Genomic DNA, 18,010 nt, shown 5'->3' with positions numbered 1-18,010 from the left:
TGAGACATGACCTTCCCTTAACAAATCCATGCTGACAATCCCTGATTAATCCATGCCTTTCTAAGTGGCAGTTTATCCTGTCTCTTAGAATTGATTCTAATAATTTATCCACCACCGAGGTCAGACTGACCAACCTATAATTATTTGGCCTATCCCTTGCACCTTTTTTAAATAATGGTACAACATTCACAGACCTCCAATCCTCTGGCACCTCCCCTATATCTAGTGGGGATTTGAAGATGATCCTCAGCACATCTGTTATTTCCTTCCTGGCTTCCTTTAACAACCTGGGATGAAATCCATCTAGCCCTGGCGATTTATCCACTTTCAAGGATGTCAGACCCTCTAGTACCTCCTCTCTCATTATGCTTATTGTATATAATATTTCACACTCCTCCTCTTTAACTACAATGTCTGCATCATCCCTCTCCTTTGTGAAGATCGAGACATAAAAACTCATTAAGAACCCTGCCCATATCTTCTACATCCACGCATAAGTTCCCTTGTACATATCTGATAGGCCCTACCCTTTCCTTAGTTATCCTCTTGCTCTTAATGTACAGATAAAACGTTGTTGGGTTTTCTTTGATTTTACCTGACAATAATTTTTCATGTCTTCTCTTTGCTTTTCTAATTTCCTTTTTTACTTCACCCCTGCACTTTCTATTCTCCGCTAGGCTTTCTAAAGTGGTATTTTTTTTTGTGACCATCATAAGCTTTCTTTTCCTGCTTTAACTTACACTGTAAGCTTCTAGATAACCAGGGGGCTTCAGATTTGACCGTACCACCCTTTATCTTTGTGGGGACATGTCTACACTGTGCTTGCAGAATCTCACTTTTGAATGCCTCCCACTGGTTTGCCACTGATTTTCCTTCAAGTAGCTGTATCCAGTCCACTTTCGCCACATCACCTCTCTGTTTCGTAAAATTTTCCTTCCCCCAATTTAAAACTTTTGCTCGTTTTATCTTTATCCTTTTACATGATTATGCTAAAATTAACTGTATTATGGTCACTATCTCCAAAATGTTCACCCACTGCTACTTCATCCACTTGCCCAGCTTCATTACCAAAGATTAAATCCAGATTTGCACCCCCTCTCGTTGGGTTTGTTAGGTGCTAGCTAAAAACATTCTCTTGAATGCAGTTCAAGAATTTTGTACCCTCTGTGCCCTTCACGCTTCTTGTATCCCAGTTGATATTAGGGTAGTCAAAATCCCCAACTATTATTGCCCTATAATTTTTGCACTCAGAAATGTGCCGACATATTTGTTCTTCTATCTCCCTCTCACGATTTGGGGGTCTATAGTACACTCCTAGTAGTGTGGCTGCCCCTTTTTTATTTCTGAGCGCAGCCCATATGGCCTCATTTGATAGATAGGGAGAAACTGCTCCCATTGGCGGAAGCGTTGAGAACCAAAGGATACTGATTTGAGGTGATTGGCAAAAGAAGCAACAGTGACATGACGAAAAGCTTTTTTTAATGCAGCAAGTGGTTAGGATCTGGAATTCACTATCTGAGAGCATGATGGAGGCAGATTCAATTGTGGGTTTCAAAAAAGAACTTGATAATTGTCTGAAGAGAAAAAATTTGCAGGGCTATGGGGAAAAGGCAAGGGAGTGCAACTAGGTGAGTTGCTCTTGCAGAGAGCCAGCATGGACGCAACGGGCCAAATTACCTTCTTTTGTGATGTAACCATTCTATGATTCTCCTGATGGGCCTCCCATCTTCCACCTTCCATACATTTGAATTCATGCAAAACTTACATCAAGTTCCATTCACCCATCGCCCCTTTGCTCATTAACCTGCATTGGTTACTCGTCTGGCAGCACCTTGATTTCAAAATTCTCATCCTTGTTTTCAATTTCCTCCATGGCCTCACCCTTCTCTATCTCTGCAACCTCCTCCAGTCCTAAAACCCTCTGAGATATCTGCGCTCATCCAGTTCTGAGCGCTTGCACATCCCTGATTTTAATTGCTTCATCATTGGTGGTGGTGTCTTCAGCTGCCAAGTCCCTAAGCTCTGGAGTTGCCTCCCTAAGCATCTCCATGCCTCTTTATCTCACTTTTCTGCTGTAAGATGCTCCTTAAAACCTACCTCATTGACCAAGCTCTTTGTCACCTGTCCCTCTATCTCCTATGTTGCTTGGTGTCATATTTTTGCTTGATAACACTCCAGTGAAACACCCTGGGATCTTTTACTACATTAAAAGCACCAAATCAATCCAAGTTCTTGCTGCTATTGTTCTCATTGGGAATATTGCTTTTAGTTTGTAAGGATTGATTCAATGCACAAATTTCTAAACATTCACAGTGGATAAGTAGTTCATCCTTTCAAAATACAGGAGCTTCTGCTTCTGCTTCTGCTTTTTACAATGATAGAGCCAATGTAAGTTGAATCAATAACTCATACTGTTCTTGGATTAAAAGCCCCTTTAAAACAGTCACACATTAATTCTGATTAAAAATAAAATAAGCGCAATGTATTTTTTATACAATTTTTTCTGTTGTATCTACTGTTGCAAAGTGGTAATGCTTACATTTGTATATGAGGCATAAGTGCATAATTGCATTCTAAATGTGCAATAAGCAGCTTTGACCCCAGAAATGTCGGAAATCCTCGGCCATAATGCCACCATAAGTGGACAAAAATGATGCAGGACACAATAATAGGTTATCATTTGCATAGAATTGAAATATTCCTGCCTGTTTCAGATGGGAGTTTCATATTTACCATCCGTTCCCAGAAAATGTGTGTCATGTACAAACGTGGCAGAGGGCTGGCAATATGGGTCTCTGCTGCAATTCCCTGCCTCTAATGTCCGAAGAACAGGTGTACGCAGCACAAAAGAAAATAGGTGCAAGTGCACACACATAGCAGTGACCCTATATTTTTAATTTTAAAATGGTAACCTATTTTACAACATTGAAGTAAGATAGCCCAAAACATGAACTATTTAAAATGAATTACAATTTTCTTGTAACTAATTCTTTCATTAAAACATAATATTTATGCTCTCTGAAATGTGAGTTATCCATGAGCTCATATTTACAAGCCTAATTACTTCTGTTACCAGAAATATAAATAGGTCAGTTATTCACTGATGTCAAATAGGTCATTTCTAGTTGCAAAGCTATTTAGTTTTCACTATTAGATCTAATGTTCCACTTGATACATTAACTTAGCATCAGCAGTAAATTTGCAGTGGATAAATTGTGCATTATCAGTTGGATGGTTAATGTATGTGACTATCTTATTTCCACTGTGCAGCAGTCATGTCATCTGCAGAAAGTGTAATCTTGCCATGAATTTGTAATATTATTGTAAAAATATACCTTGGATATGAAAGATAATTTAAAATGTAATGTTTACAGAAATGGCAAAAAACGATCACAGGATCTTTGTCATGTGGTCTTCCTCTTGATCGGACGGGTGAAATGTATAATTCAAACCTCATAGGGTTACGTCATTGGCACACTACAATGCCCTAAGAAGATTTCTTCTGTGCATTGTGTGAAATAAAAATCACAAACCCATCCCTTATATGATTTTTTACACATATGGTACGGAGGAAATTCACCCCAATATCCCATTTTAACTGAAAAAAACTGAGAACGCAGTAATCTCACATTTGTAAGTATTTATTTGGATTTAAGCAGATTTAGCAGAGGTATTGACTTTGTAAACAAAGATTATTCCATGCATCCAAAGGAATTTTCTGCTCAATTATGCAGCAAAGTGGAGCTTTATTTTAAATACATCAACTAAATCTTGTGGAAATTATTAATGATTTTGTATAATGTATCTTAACCAATCCCTCACCTTTATCTTGTCAGTCTTGGCTCAGTGGTAGAACTCTTGCCTTTCAGTTAGAAGGTCATGGATTCCAGAGATTGAATACATAGTCGAAGCAGACATTTCAGTGTAGTACTGAAGAAGTGATGCACTGACAGAGGTGGTGTTTTATTGGATGGCATGTTAAACTGAAGCTCCATCTGTCCTATTAGATAGAAATAAAATAAACTATGGCAGTATTTTAAAATGACCAGGGATTCGCCCAGTGTCCTTAGCCAATGTGACTATAAAAGATTATCTGGTCATTATTCTGATAGCTGTCTCTGGAACCTTGCTGTATGCAAATTGGCAGGTGCCTTTGCCTATGTAACAACAATTACTAAACATTAAGGTGTTCTGATGAAAGGTCACAGACCTGAAATGTTAACTCCACTTCTGTCTCCACAGATGCTGCCTGACCTGTTGAGTATTTCCAGCATTTCTGTTTTTATTAAAAATACTTAATAGGCTGTGAAGTGCTTTAAGACATTGCTAGTTTAGAGACTTGCAGGTTAGTAGATAAATTGGCCATTATAAATTGCCCCTAGTATAGATGGGTGGTAGGGAAATATAGGGACAGGTGGGGATGTGGTAGGAATATGGGATTAGTGTAGGATTAGTATAAATGGGTGGTTGATGGTCGGCACAGAGTCGGTGGGCCGAAGGGCCTGTTTCATTGCTGTATCTCTAAACTAAACTAAGACATCTTGGCATCCTGTGAATTAGAAAGACACTGTATAAATGCAAGTTTTTTTTTTTCCTTCTAAAATGGACTTCTCCCAGCAGAACTTTCCCTCTCTCCCGAACATTGCAGATGATTTTCGTTCAGGGATAGGCGCACAGACATTTGGCAAAATTATTGACTCAGCCACAGGCACGGGGGCGATTAATCTGCATATAATCAATCTAATGCCATCAAAACACAGTCCAATTTAAAGCACATTTCTCCCTTTAAACAAAGCAGCTAAGCGTATAAATATCAATGCAGAGCAGCACAACTGTATTAGCTAACTAGCAAGCAAAACAGTATGCAATGCCGATGCGAATTACTTTTGCAATTACATTTGCTGCTAGATTATTTTAAAACACAAGGTTAAAGACTTGAAGCAGGGGTGCCCAGCAATTTTTGCATGGTGTGGGGGGGGGGGGCACATTACAATTTTTCCCTTACATAGGGGGCAGTTGAGACAATTGCAGAAAGATAAATGCATTAAAAATTAATCTTACTATTAATGAAAACAACAATAAAGGTGCATCTTTGTGAAGAAGCTTTCAATGAGAAGACTAATTTATTGACTTACTTGCTGGTCATTATGTTGGACACTGATTTAATGAGACACCTGGCATTTTTTTGCTTGCACAGGTAGTCAATGTTTGCCTGCATACTTCTTGTAGCAATGTGGAGTTTTCCGGATAGGTGTCCATTCTCAAGAGTAATCTTGATCGCTCTCTCTCCCAGTTCTCCCTCTCTCTGTGTCGCTGTCTCCCCATTCCTCTCTCTCTGTCATTCCCCCCTTGCTCTCTGCTGCTTCTCTCTCTTGCTGCTCCCTCTCTCTCTCTTTCGCCCCCCCTCCCCACTTCTCTCTCTCCCCCATCTCTCTCTCCCCCCCACCCATCCCACCCCTCTCCCTGACAGTTGCAGAGAGTGGGAACTCTCAGCTTTGTGATTGGCCCATTTTTAAAAAAAATGCAGTCATCAGTTTCAGTTTCACAGCTGTCAGGTGCTGGAAGCGGGAACAGCGGCTTCCAATTAGGAAACGTTCAGGCTTTTCTGGTGGGCTTTAAAAAAAAACTGGAACCTACTGGAAAAGCCCAAAATTGTCCGAATTGGAAACCGCTGATCTTGCTCCCGGCGCCTGACAGCTGTGAAACTGAAACTGATGGCTGCAATTTTTTTTAAAACGGACTGGTTGAAAGAAGCCAACAGGAAATTTCTCATCCCTGAAATTACCAGTCACGGACCTCCAAATCTTTTACCACGGATGCTGGTGTCCATGTACGGACACGTTGCCTACCCGTTTTCATTCCTCAAGTACTTATCTCTTTCTATCCAAAGCCACCACCTCCCTCCTCAAATATCTGATAGTTGACCACTCTGGGCAGTCTTTTATTCTGGCCTTGGAGGTAGGTAGAGAGGTGAGGGGGCAAGAAAAATGGGATGGGGGTGGCACCGTTCCCGATGTCCCCCAGGCCCCCTGCAGAAGGCCTAGGTTGGCCTTCCCACCCCAGGACAACTTAGGCCCATAAGTGGACAATTAATGGCCACTACCATCTCAATTTTGTGGAAGGCAGAGGGGCCCACCACTGCAGGGAGATGCCCCCAATTAAAGCTGGTGGCATCCTAGCAGGGTTGGGGGCCGGATCTCACATTTGGGGGAAATCAAAGGCCCCATGAGGTCCCCCACCCCAGTGGCGATCGCTTTCCGCCATCCCCCCCCCCCCCGAGGACATGCTCCCACCCTCACAAATACACTCACCCCCCACCCAATTGCCTGAATGGCCCCAGCGACCCCGACCCCGACCCCGCTCACCTTTCCCAGGGTGCCAGACATCTTTCATGCTGCAGGGCCTCCTGCAGTACTGGCAGTCATCACTGCTCCGATTGGCCATCAGGTCTGGAGGCCGCAGCTCATCCCTTAAAAGGATGGCGTCCCTGATGGCAGGCAGTTAATTGCTTGCTCACCGAGAAATGGCTTTGGGGGCCCAACGGAAAGCCGAGACGGGGTCTCCCACAGCTGGGACTTCTGTCATGAGCATAAAATGCTGACCTCTGTCTTTGCACACTTCTTCCCTATCTTCAAACTTCCATTCTACTGCAAGGTCCTTAAATGAACTTTCAGATCTGTGCCCATTTCTGACACAACAACCTGTTTCAATCCCTCAAAACAGGTTTCCACCCTTATCTCAGTACTGAAATATCCCTAAGCAAAGTCACAAATTACTTTTTCTGACTCCTTCTCCTCCTTGATCTCTTATTACGATCAACTGCTCAAGTCAAAGCCCCCAATCAAAATATAGGATTCTGATTGTGGTGAGTGAAATTCACCCATGATTCAGTCGCGTCCCTTCACAGATCGCCGAACATATCCATTTAAACTTTCCAAATTAAAGAAAGATCCAGCCAAATTGTACCATCTCTTAACCCCTGAATGAGGCTAACCAAACCAGGTGTCTTTAGATCAACAAATTAGCTGTTTAATTAGAAAAACTAAATTCTTAAACACTACTAAGATATAAACAACATTTAAAATAGAAAAAATTAGAGTCCTTGCATATTTACGCTCCTGCCAAAGTGAAATCTTCCAATGTGGAATTGTCCAAGGTTGCCTGAAGTCCTTACAGCCTTCCGATGGGGAAAAAAAAGGTTCTTCAACAGTAGAACAGTCCGTAGTCTCATTCAACGGTTGAATTAATGCTCTTCTTTTCCAGTGATGAATTTCAATGATTACAGTTCAGTAGTTAAAGGAATTGGGTTACTTTCTTTTAAGAAATTAATCTGGCTTGATATCCGAATTCTGAGAGTATAATAAATAGTGTTTAAATAAACCAAGAGAGGAGTCTCATTTCCTTCAGTATATGCTTGGCGAGCTGTCTGTCTGTATTTGAGAGTTAGAACAGTCTGTCTCCACTATAAGTCAGTTTAACTAGTTTCAAACATCAATCGGCAACAATGTATCTCGTATCTTTGGTCCTGAGTGGCTGTATCCTATGGCAATGAGAATGTACTCTTTGAATCACAGTCTCTGAGTGGCTGTATCCCAGGGAAACGAGAATGCATTCTTTGACTCAGTCTCTGGAGCTTGTTGCCTTAAAGCAGTACTGCTCCTTTTCCAGCCTTAAAGGCACACCGCATACTTCCCGGGAAAAAAAACTACAGGATCATAACACTCTCTGCAGCCTTAGGCATAGTGAACCATGCCATTCTGCTCCCAAGCTTCTCCTTGATTGTCCAGCTCAATGGGATTGCCCTTCTTTGTTTCCACTTTTATCTATCTGATCATAGTCGGAGCACCTCTTGCATTGTCTTCTCTTCCCACCTTGATACCATTTATCCCTCCTCTTCCTCATCTACATGCTGCCCCTTTAGTGACATTATCGGCAGACATGTGGTCAGTTTCTATTGTATGCAATGTATGCAATGATATGCAGCTCTACCTCTCCACCAACTTCCCTCAACTTCTTTACTCCTTTTGAGTTACCTGACATGCAGTTTTGGATTAGCCACCATTTCTTTCAGCTGAGCATTGGGAAATCTTCATCCTCACCACTAACTCTATACTCTGTTCCCCTTCCAGTGGCAAATGGCATGCTTAACCAGACTGTATTCACCCTTGTTGTGCTAGTTGGCCCTGAGCTGAGCTTTTGACCTTGTATCATCTCTGCTGTAAAGAATACATCCACCTCCCTGACATTATCTGCCTTCATCAAATCTCAGCTCATCAGTCTTGAAAGCCTCATCCATGTCTTTTTAACCGTCAGATGTTGCTATTACTGGCAGACCACCCATTCTCCATCTTCTGTAATTCATAATTCTGATGGCTGTATACTTTCCCACACCACCTCTCTGTTGTGTTATTGGTTTTTAACACAAATGTACCAAACATTGTGAGAATGATTGGTAAGTTGAAAGAAGGGTTCTTTATTACAGAATAATATTCTAGGAGAGCTCTTCAATGCACATGCTTCCTGCTGACTAACACTGCTCCAACTACTGTATCACATGTTGGCTTGCATCACTTCTTGTGATGATGAAAACTAAACTATTTACATATTCAGTAGTAAGTTAACTAGTATTCAAGCAGTTAACGCAATATCACAACATTCCCCATTTCCTTAAATGAAAATTTACCTAAGTTATAATCTATATAATTAATGAAACAGGATCATTGTAAATACTATTTATACATGTATGGACTTTCACATTCATTATTCAAGTGTCTCTGAAAAGTACAGGTAGTCTGCTGACTCAACCTGATCTAGTAACAGTGAAACTTTGCTGAGATCTGGAATTGTCAATTCTTTTCTCTTGACTTGTAGGTTTAGACAGACAATTATCTTGTACTTGAGTGTTGTACATGTCATTTTTCTGTACTTCATTCTCAGAACTTGAATGTGAACATGTTCTTGATGCTATAGGAATGTTAGGTATGATGCTGTTGGATAACTCTCTCTGATTATATCTATTCTTTCTCAATGTTGCTATTCAGGGTGGTTACTTCATAGGACTGTGGCTCATTACAGATCTTTGACATTTCTGCAGGGAACCATGTCTTCTCTGCCAGTGGATCGCTCTGACCTTCTGTCCAACCTGCAGAGGAGGCAACTCCACACTTGCATGTTTGTCATGTGTGATTTTCATTTTCTCTTGTCTTACCAATAATTTGTCTTGGACTGACGATGATCTGATCAGATGATGACTCGGAAGAGTTGTCCTGACCTGCCTTCTGAACATAATCCCTGCTGAGGATGGTAATCCTGTATCTCGTGATGTTGCTCATAGGTGCAACGTTGCTATTTGATATCCTAATTAATCTGCTTACATTTCAAGATTAATGACTTTACCGTCTGCACCATTCTTTCTGCTGGTCCATTTGACCTTGGATAGTGTGACGATGACACAACGTGATTTATAGCCCACTTTGCACACGTCTTGAAATGGCTTACTAGTTTACTATGGGCTGTTATCCGACATCGTCTCCTCCAGGGAACCTAACAGACTAAAAATTGCACTCATCGTGTTTGCTGCCGAAGTGCTTGATGTATCCCTCAGTTGGCAAATGATAGGAAATTTGGAGAGCTAGCGGTAATAAGTAAAATGCCGTCACCTCTGACAGTAAATAAGTCAGTAGCTATTCTTGACATGGATGTGATGGAACATCATGGGGATGAAGCGGTTCTCTGTGTTGATGCTCTTGACATGCATTGCACATTCTCACAGCTTGTTCCTTGTCATTACTAACATCTAGCCAATAAACTGTCTCATGTACAAGTCGTCTTGATCTTTTAGTGCTCATGTGACCTTGATGTAATTGTGTAAGGATATCTTGACGAAGTGCTTTTGGTATCAAAACATGTTTGTCTTTGAAAATGACTCCACTTGATATCCCTATTTTGTCACAATATGGCCAAAATGTTCTGAGGTCTGTGGAAATCTCTTGCATTGAACCTGACCATACACTGATGATCAACTGCAATAATGCCTTTAAGACATGACTTCTTCTTGTGCTCTTCTCATTTCTTCTGTCCAAATCGCATTAGGTCAATAGTGTATACATCTTCTAGTTTTACTTTGTTCATTTGGACAACTTCTGTCATCCTGGTGTTGCCTAGACTGCTCAATGTGTCAGACAAAGCTGTGAGGTTTCCAGGTTCATAACGAAATTCACAATTGTACCTCTGAACCTTAATTAATAGCCTTTGGAGTTGAGGTGGTGCGCTGGTGAGTGTTTTTTGCCAAATCATTGATCACAAACCAATGGCAGTCTCAACAACAAAGAATTTGCCAAATAGGTACGTATCAAATCTGGTGATACCAAAGAGTAATGCCAGCATTTTTCACTCTATGTTCAAGTAGTTCGCCTGAGTAGCAACAAAAGTTTGGAACCGAATGCAATTGGTCTATCTTCCTGTACAGACATGCTTCGAGACACTTTTGAGAAGTGTCTACTTTGAGTGTAGTTTCTTTCCTTGGGTCGTAATACTGTAAACGCGTTTCAGCAGAAAGTGACTGTTAATAAATCGAACATGTGCCATGCTCTTTGTGCCACTAGATTGGCATATCTTTTTTTTAATTTTATTTTTAAAAATTTATTTAGAGATACAGCACTGAAACAGGTCCTTCAGCCCACCGAGTCTGTGCCGACCATCAACCCCCCATTTATATTTATACTAATCCTACACTAATCCCATATTCCTACCACATCCCCACCTGTCCCTATATTTCCTTACCACCTACCTATACTAGGGACACTTTATAATGGCCAATTTACCTACCAACCTGCAAGTCTTTTGGCTGTGGGAGGAAACCGGAGCACCTGGAGAAAACCAACGCAGACACAGGGAGAACTTGCAAACTCCACACAGGCAGTACCCAGAATTGAACCCAGGTCGCTGGAGCTGTGAGGCTGCGGTGCTAACCACTGCGCCACTGTGCCGCCCATCACACAGTGATGATGCTGTCTCAGAGAAATTCGAGATATATGGTGCTAAAAAGTTAAGCAGGCCCAGACACCTCTGTAAATCTTCTTTGTCTTGGGGTTGACATTGATTGTCCATCCTCAACTTTACTGGCATCCGGTAATATTCCAGTGTCAGAATATATTGAACTGAAAAAATTAATATGGCTTACATTGATAGCACATTTTTGTTATTGAACACAAGATCTTCTCTTCTAGCCGACTCCATTAGAATGTGAAGATTTTATCATGCTCTTCCTTGACTGCTATGTCATCTGCAATCCAAACAAGCCAGGAACACTCTTGGTAATGTGATCCATTTGCTGTTGGAACAGATCTTGACTCATTGACAGACCAAATGGTAATCATAGAAGGCAATACCTCCCAAATAATGTTCTGAAAGTTGTTAAATCCTGTGATTCTTCGGAACGGTGAACTGACCAGTATCCATATTTTGCTTCCAATTTTGAGAAAAACTTGATTTTAGCAAACCCTGGGTTGAGCTCTTTGTTAGTAGGAATTTCGTGAGGACATCTTTTGAGTGCATGATTCAATTTTCTGGGATCCAGGCATACTCTAATGGTACCATCTTTCTTAGTCACAGTGGTTATAGAGCTACACCAATCCGTGTGTTGTTGAACATGGCGGACAATCCCTTGTCGTTCCATCGAGTCAAGCTCAGCCTTTAGTTTGTCCTTTATGTGGGCACTGCACTTCAATTTCATGATCAGCATCTTGTATAATACTGCCCATGGTGTCAAATCTATTGGGTTCTTCTGTTGCAGATCTTGAATAGACACTATGGGGTTGCACTTGCCTTGATTGACTGACTAGCATTGGCGCTTTACTGATCTTGTGAATCATCACGATCTGGAGTTCACAGCATGTCAGTAGTCCTGCTACTGCTGGACCATTGGTGTTAGCAACATAGAAGACTTGTGCTGACCATGCAGAGCTTCCACATCTGCACTTTAAAGTCAATGCTCCCATGCAGTTGATTGGTGAACCATTACATGCAGTGAGTCTAGCTTTGGTTGATTGTAATATAGACTCCTACTTTGTTAGGTTCATGTCCTTGAGTAGTCAAAGTGGTAAAATATTGGCACTTGCCCCAGTGTCTATCTTCAGTCATAGAATAGAGTATGAATGTAAACCAGGAAAAAACATAAAAACAGACTGTAAAAGCTTCTATAGGTATGTAAAAAGGAAACATTTGGCTAAGACAAACGTGGGTCCATTACAGGCAGTCATGAGAATTTATAATGGGGAATAGAGAAATGGCAGAGAAGCTAAATGATTACTTTGTGTCTGTCTTCACTGAGGAAGATACAAGAAATCTCTCAGAAATAGAGATCCAAAGGACTAGGGAGAATGAGGAATTGAAGGAAATTAGTATTTGTATGAAGGTTGTATTGGAAAAATTAATGGGGCTGAAAGTTGATAAATCCCCAGGACCTGATATTCTATATCCCAGAATGTTGCAGGAGGTAGCTATGGAGACAATGGATGAATTGGTGATCATCTTCCAAAATTCGATAGGTTCTGAAACGGTTCCTGCAGATTGGAAGGTAGCAAATGTCACCCCACTATTTAAGAAAGGAGGGAGAGAGAAAACGGGGAACTATAGACCTGTTAGCCTTACATCAGTAGTAGGGAAAATGTTAGAATCTATGCTAAAGGATGTGATAAATGGACACTTGGATAATAATGATCTGATTGGGCATAGTCAACATGGATTTATGAATGGGAAATCATGGTTGACAAACCGGTTGGAGTTTTTTGAGGATGTTACTAACAGAATTGATAAAGGGGAGTCAGTGGACGTGGTATACTTGGATTTTCAGAAAGCTTTTGATAAAGTCCCCACAGAAGGTTGGTTAGTAAAATTAAAGCACATGGGATAGGAGATAAAATTCTGGCATGGATTAAGGATTGATTAACAGGCAGAAAACAGAGAGTAGGAATAAACGGGTTATTCTCATGTTGGAAGGCTGAGACTAGTGGGATACCGCAAGGATCAGTACTTGGGCCCCAGCTGGTCACAATATATATCAATGATTTGGATGTGGGGACCAAATGTAATATTTCCAAGTTCATAGATGACACAAAACTAGGTGGTATTGTGTGTTATGAGGAAGCTGCAAAGCAGCTTCACAGGGATTTGGACAGACTCAGCGAGTGGGCAAGAACGTGGCAGATGGAATATAATGTGGAAAAATATGAGGTTATCCATTTTGGTAGGAGGAACAGATGTGCAGAGCATTTCTTAAAAGGTAAGAGATTAGAAAGTGTAGATATACAAAGAGACCTGGGTGCCCTCGTCAATAAGTCACTGAAAGCTAACATGCAGGTGCAGCAAGCAATTAGGAAGGTTAATGGTATGATAGCCTTTATTGCAAGAGGATTTGAGTACAGGAGTAGTGAAGTCTTGCTTCAATTGTAGAGAACCTTAGTTAGACCGCACCTGGAATACTGTGTGCAGTTTTGGTCCTCTCACCTTAAGAAGGATATTATTGCCACAGAGGGAGTGCAATGAAGGTTCACCAGAATTGTTCCCAGGATGGCAGGACTGTCCTCTGAAGAGAGATTGGGTAAACTGGGTCTGTATTCTCTAGGGTTTTGAAGAATGAGAGGTGATCTCATTGAAACCTACAAAATACTTAAAGGAATAGACAGGGAAAATGCAGGTAAGATGTTTCCCCTGGTTGGGGAGTCTAGAACCAGGGGACACAATTTCAAAATAAGGGGGAAGCCACTTAGGACGGAGATGAGTAAAGAACAAAGAACAAAGAACAAAGAACAAAGATAATTACAGCACAGGAACAGGCCCTTCTGCCCTCCAAGCCTGCGCCGATCCAGATCCTCTCTCTAAACATGTCGCCTATTTTCTAAGGTTCTGTATCTCTTTTCTTCCTGCCCATTCATGTATCTGTCTAGATACATCTTAAAAGACTCCATCGTGCCCGCATCTACCACCTCCGCTGGCAATGCGTTCCAGGTGCCCACCACCCTCTGCGTAAAGAACTTTCCACGCATATCCCCCCTAAACTTTTCCCCTTTCACTTTGAACTCGTGTCCTCTAGTAATTGAAACCCCCAGTCTGGGAAAAAGCCTCTTGCTATCCACCCTGTCTATACCTCTCATGATTTTGTACACCTCAATCAGGTCCCCCCTCAACCTCCGTCTTTCTAATGAAAATAATCCTAATCTGCTCAACCTCTCTTCATAGCTAGCGCCCTCCATACCAGGCAACATCCTGGTGAACCTCCTCTGCACCCTCTCCAAAGCATCCACATCCTTTTGATAATGTGGCGACCAGAACTGTACGCAGTATTCCAAATGTGGCCGAACCAAAGTCCTATACAACTGTAACATGACCTGCCAACTCTTGTACTCAATGCCCCGTCCGATGAAGGAAAGCATGCCGTATGCCTTCTTGACCACTCTATTTACCTGCGTTGCCACCTTCAGGGAACAGTGGACCTGAACACCCAAATCTCTCTGGACATCAATTTTCCCCAGGACTTTTCCATTTACTGTATAGTTCACTCTTGAATTGGATCTTCCAAAATGCATCACCTCGCATTTGCCCTGATTGAACTCCATCTGCCATTTCTCTGCCCAACTCTCCAATCTATCTATATTCTGCTGTATTCTCTGACAGTCCCCTTCACTATCTGCTACTCCACCAATCTTAGTGTCGTCTGCAAACTTGCTAATCAGTCCACCTATACTTTCCTCCAAATCATTTATGTATATCACAAACAACAGTGGTCCCAGCACGGATCCCTGTGGAACACCACTGGTCACACGTCTCCATTTTGAGAAACTCCCTTCTACTGCTACTCTCTGTCTCCTGTTGCCCAGCCAGTTCTTTATCCATCTAGCTAGTACACCTTGGACCCCAAGCGCCTTCACTTTCTCCATCAGCCTGCCATGGAGAACCTTATCAAACGCCTTACTGAAGTCCATGTATATGACATCGAAAGCCCTTCCCTCATCAATCAACTTTGTCACTTCCTCAAAGAATTCTATTAAGTTGGTAAGACATGACCTTCCCTGCACAAAACCATTTCTTCAGAGGTTGTGAATCTTTGGAATTCTCTACCCCAGAGGTTTGTGGAAGCTCAGTCATTGAGTATGTTTAGAGATTGACAGATTTCTAAATACCAATGACATAAAGGGATATGGGGATAGTGTGGGAAAAAGGTATTAAAGTGGATGATCAGCCATGATCATATTGAATGGTGGAGCAGGCTCGATGGGCTGAATGGCCTACTCCTGCTCCTATGTTCCTCTGGCTTGTGCTTGCCACTTTTGTTTGAACATATGATTCCTGTTGTGTGATGGCATCCATGTGCTGTGTGCCTGTAACTGTGTGAAAAGCTTGTTCACTTTCAATGCCTTCTTTGCTGTTCAGGTCTTTGCCTACCTAATGGACACATCTGTGCTTAAACTGGTATTTGTTGAAGACTTTTTTATTCTTGCCACAAGGCGGCATCTGTTTTTTTAATTGAACTGTGGCTTCTGACGGCATCTTCACTGCCAGATTTTTGACTCAGTCTTGCCCAGTGTCCCTTTAGACAACACGCCACACGCCTTGCAGATATTCCTGAGTGCAGGACAGTTTCGTGGCTGATGCACTGTACCACACTTACCGCTGCCTTGCCCACCTCACCTATGGTTGTTGCTTCTCCAAGCACTTGTATACATTGTCTGCTCGCTGCTATGCCTTCGTATTTCCTGCCATCTCTGAGGAGACTGTCGATGTTATATCCTTTTTTCTTATCAAACAAATCCTTTTAGAATGGCTCTACTGGAATTTATGCAATTGCCATTTCCATTATTCTCTCGGAGAGTTCTGCATCTGAGAAATCAGCAATTTTACTGAAATCTACTGATGAACTGGTCAATAATTTATTTTGGCTGTTTGTCTATAGGCCATCAGTTCGAATTGATGGACACTGTAGTTGATCTTAACCTTAAATTGGTCTTCCAGCGTTGTCTACAGTTTAGATGAGTCTTCCTGGTCTGCTTCTGACAGTCTAGAAGTGTTGATGTAATGGAAACCTTCATTACCAATTGCTATTTATTTTGTTTAGAGATACAGCACTGAAACAGGCCCTTCGGCCCACCGAGTCTGTGCTGACCATCAACCATCCATTTATACTAATCCTACATTAATCCCATATTCCTACCACATCCCCACAATTCCCCTACCACCCTGCAAGTCTTTGGCAGTGGGAGGAAACCGGAGCACCCAGAGAAAACCCACACAAACTCCGCACAGGCAGTACCCAGAGTTGAACCCGGGTCACTGGAACTGTGAGGCTGCGGTGCTAACCACTGCGCCACTGTGATGCCCCTTGCTTGCTTGTAGAGTTCTGTGACTGTAAGATCTAAAAAGCAGAACTCCATATGCTTTTCAAATAGTTGGAATTCATGTAGGATATCCAGAACTTTCCAATTCATTGCTGGGTATTTTGTGCTCATGGTGTCAAAACTTCCTGCTTACCAGAATTATTTTGCCAGAGCTTCACCCTTTAAGTTATTTTCTTTTTAATAGCTTTCCTTCAAGGAAAAACAATGCAGGTTTACTGTGCCTGCAGCACTAGACCTTTGCCATGGCCTGACCTCTGTGTCTGCAGTGCAGGCTTTCAGCCTCTGCATGGGGAGACTCCACCCACTAAGCTCTTTTGGTAGGAAAACCACAACACTTAATGACAGTGCAGTCTCGCAGTCCCGGCTCAGATTGACTTTTTTCCTTTTTTGAGCCCAATCCCTCCAGAAACTCTGCCTTTTTGGATGAATACCATTCGACAAACATTCCCCCTTTTTGGTTACTCACACTGTCTTGGAGTACCGATTTCTTGAGGGCGGTCCTATGTCACACTGCCGCTGCTCACTCCAGCTACCTTCAGCGTTGTCTTCGGCTTTTATCACTTTAGACAGAGGAACCGTTGTCCACAATGTTGCACTTATGATCACCTGTCACTGTGTCGAACACCGCTGCTAACACGTTGGGCACCTCTGCATCACTGCTACCCTGTTGTTTTCTGCTGACACCATGCTGTATTATTGGTTTCTAACACAAACATACCAAACACTATGAGGATGATTGGCAAGTTGAATGAAGGGCTCTTTATTACAGAATAACAGAATTACAGGAGAGCTCTTCAATGCACATGCTACCTGCTAACACTGCTCCAACTACTGTATCACGTGTTAGCTTGCATCACTTCCTGTGATGATGTATACTGAACTATTTATATATTCAGTAATACTATTAATACTAATACAGCCTCTACCAGTCATGGATGAGCTGGACATACAGCCAACCAAATCGGAACTCAGTGATGCCATTGATTCCCTAGCCAGCGGAAAAGCCCCTGGGAAGGACAGCATTACCCCTGAAATAATCAAGAGTGCCAAGCCTGCTATACTCTCAGCACTACATGAACTGCTATGCCTGTGCTGGGACGAGGGAGCAGTACCCCAGGACATGCGCGATGCCAACATCATCACCCTCTATAAAAACAAAGGTGACCGCGGTGACTGCAACAACTACCGTGGAATCTCCCTGCTCAGCATAGTGGGGAAAGTCTTTGCTCGAGTCGCTCTGAACAGGCTCCAGAAGCTGGCCGAGCGCGTCTACCCTGAGGCACAGTGTGGCTTTCGTGCAGAGAGATCGACTATTGACATGCTGTTCTCCCTTCGTCAGATACAGGAGAAATGCCGTGAACAACAGATGCCCCTCTACATTGCTTTCATTGATCTCACCAAAGCCTTTGACCTCGTCAGCAGACGTGGTCTCTTCAGACTACTAGAAAAGATCGGATGTCCACCAAAGCTACTAAGTATCATCACCTCATTCCATGACAATATGAAAGGCACAATTCAACATGGTGGCTCCTCATCAGAGCCCTTTCCTATCCTGAGTGGTGTGAAACAGGGCTGTGTTCTCGCACCCACACTTTTTGGGATTTTCTTCTCCCTGCTGC

At 42.2% G+C, this 18,010-nt stretch overlaps 1 long non-coding RNA gene across 2 annotated transcripts in view; it reads right to left on the bottom strand.

Moving 5' to 3' along the window:
- The window catches only part of LOC137369573 (uncharacterized), a 39,138-nt gene extending 21,929 nt beyond the window's left edge, over nt 1-17,209 (bottom strand). For both annotated transcript variants that reach the window (XR_010974971.1, XR_010974972.1), the window contains exons 1-2: nt 16,858-17,209; nt 3,823-4,000 (exon numbers count right to left, since the gene is read on the bottom strand). This is a non-coding gene — a long non-coding RNA (uncharacterized lncRNA). The remainder of the gene's footprint in view (nt 1-3,822; nt 4,001-16,857) is intronic.
- Nucleotides 17,210-18,010: the final 801 nt, after the last annotated feature.

This window comes from Heterodontus francisci, chromosome 5 (assembly GCF_036365525.1).
Source record: "Heterodontus francisci isolate sHetFra1 chromosome 5, sHetFra1.hap1, whole genome shotgun sequence".
Lineage (NCBI taxonomy): Eukaryota > Metazoa > Chordata > Chondrichthyes > Heterodontiformes > Heterodontidae > Heterodontus > Heterodontus francisci.
Note: the sequence above shows the minus strand (reverse complement) of the source record. Positions and strands in the feature narration are given on the sequence as shown.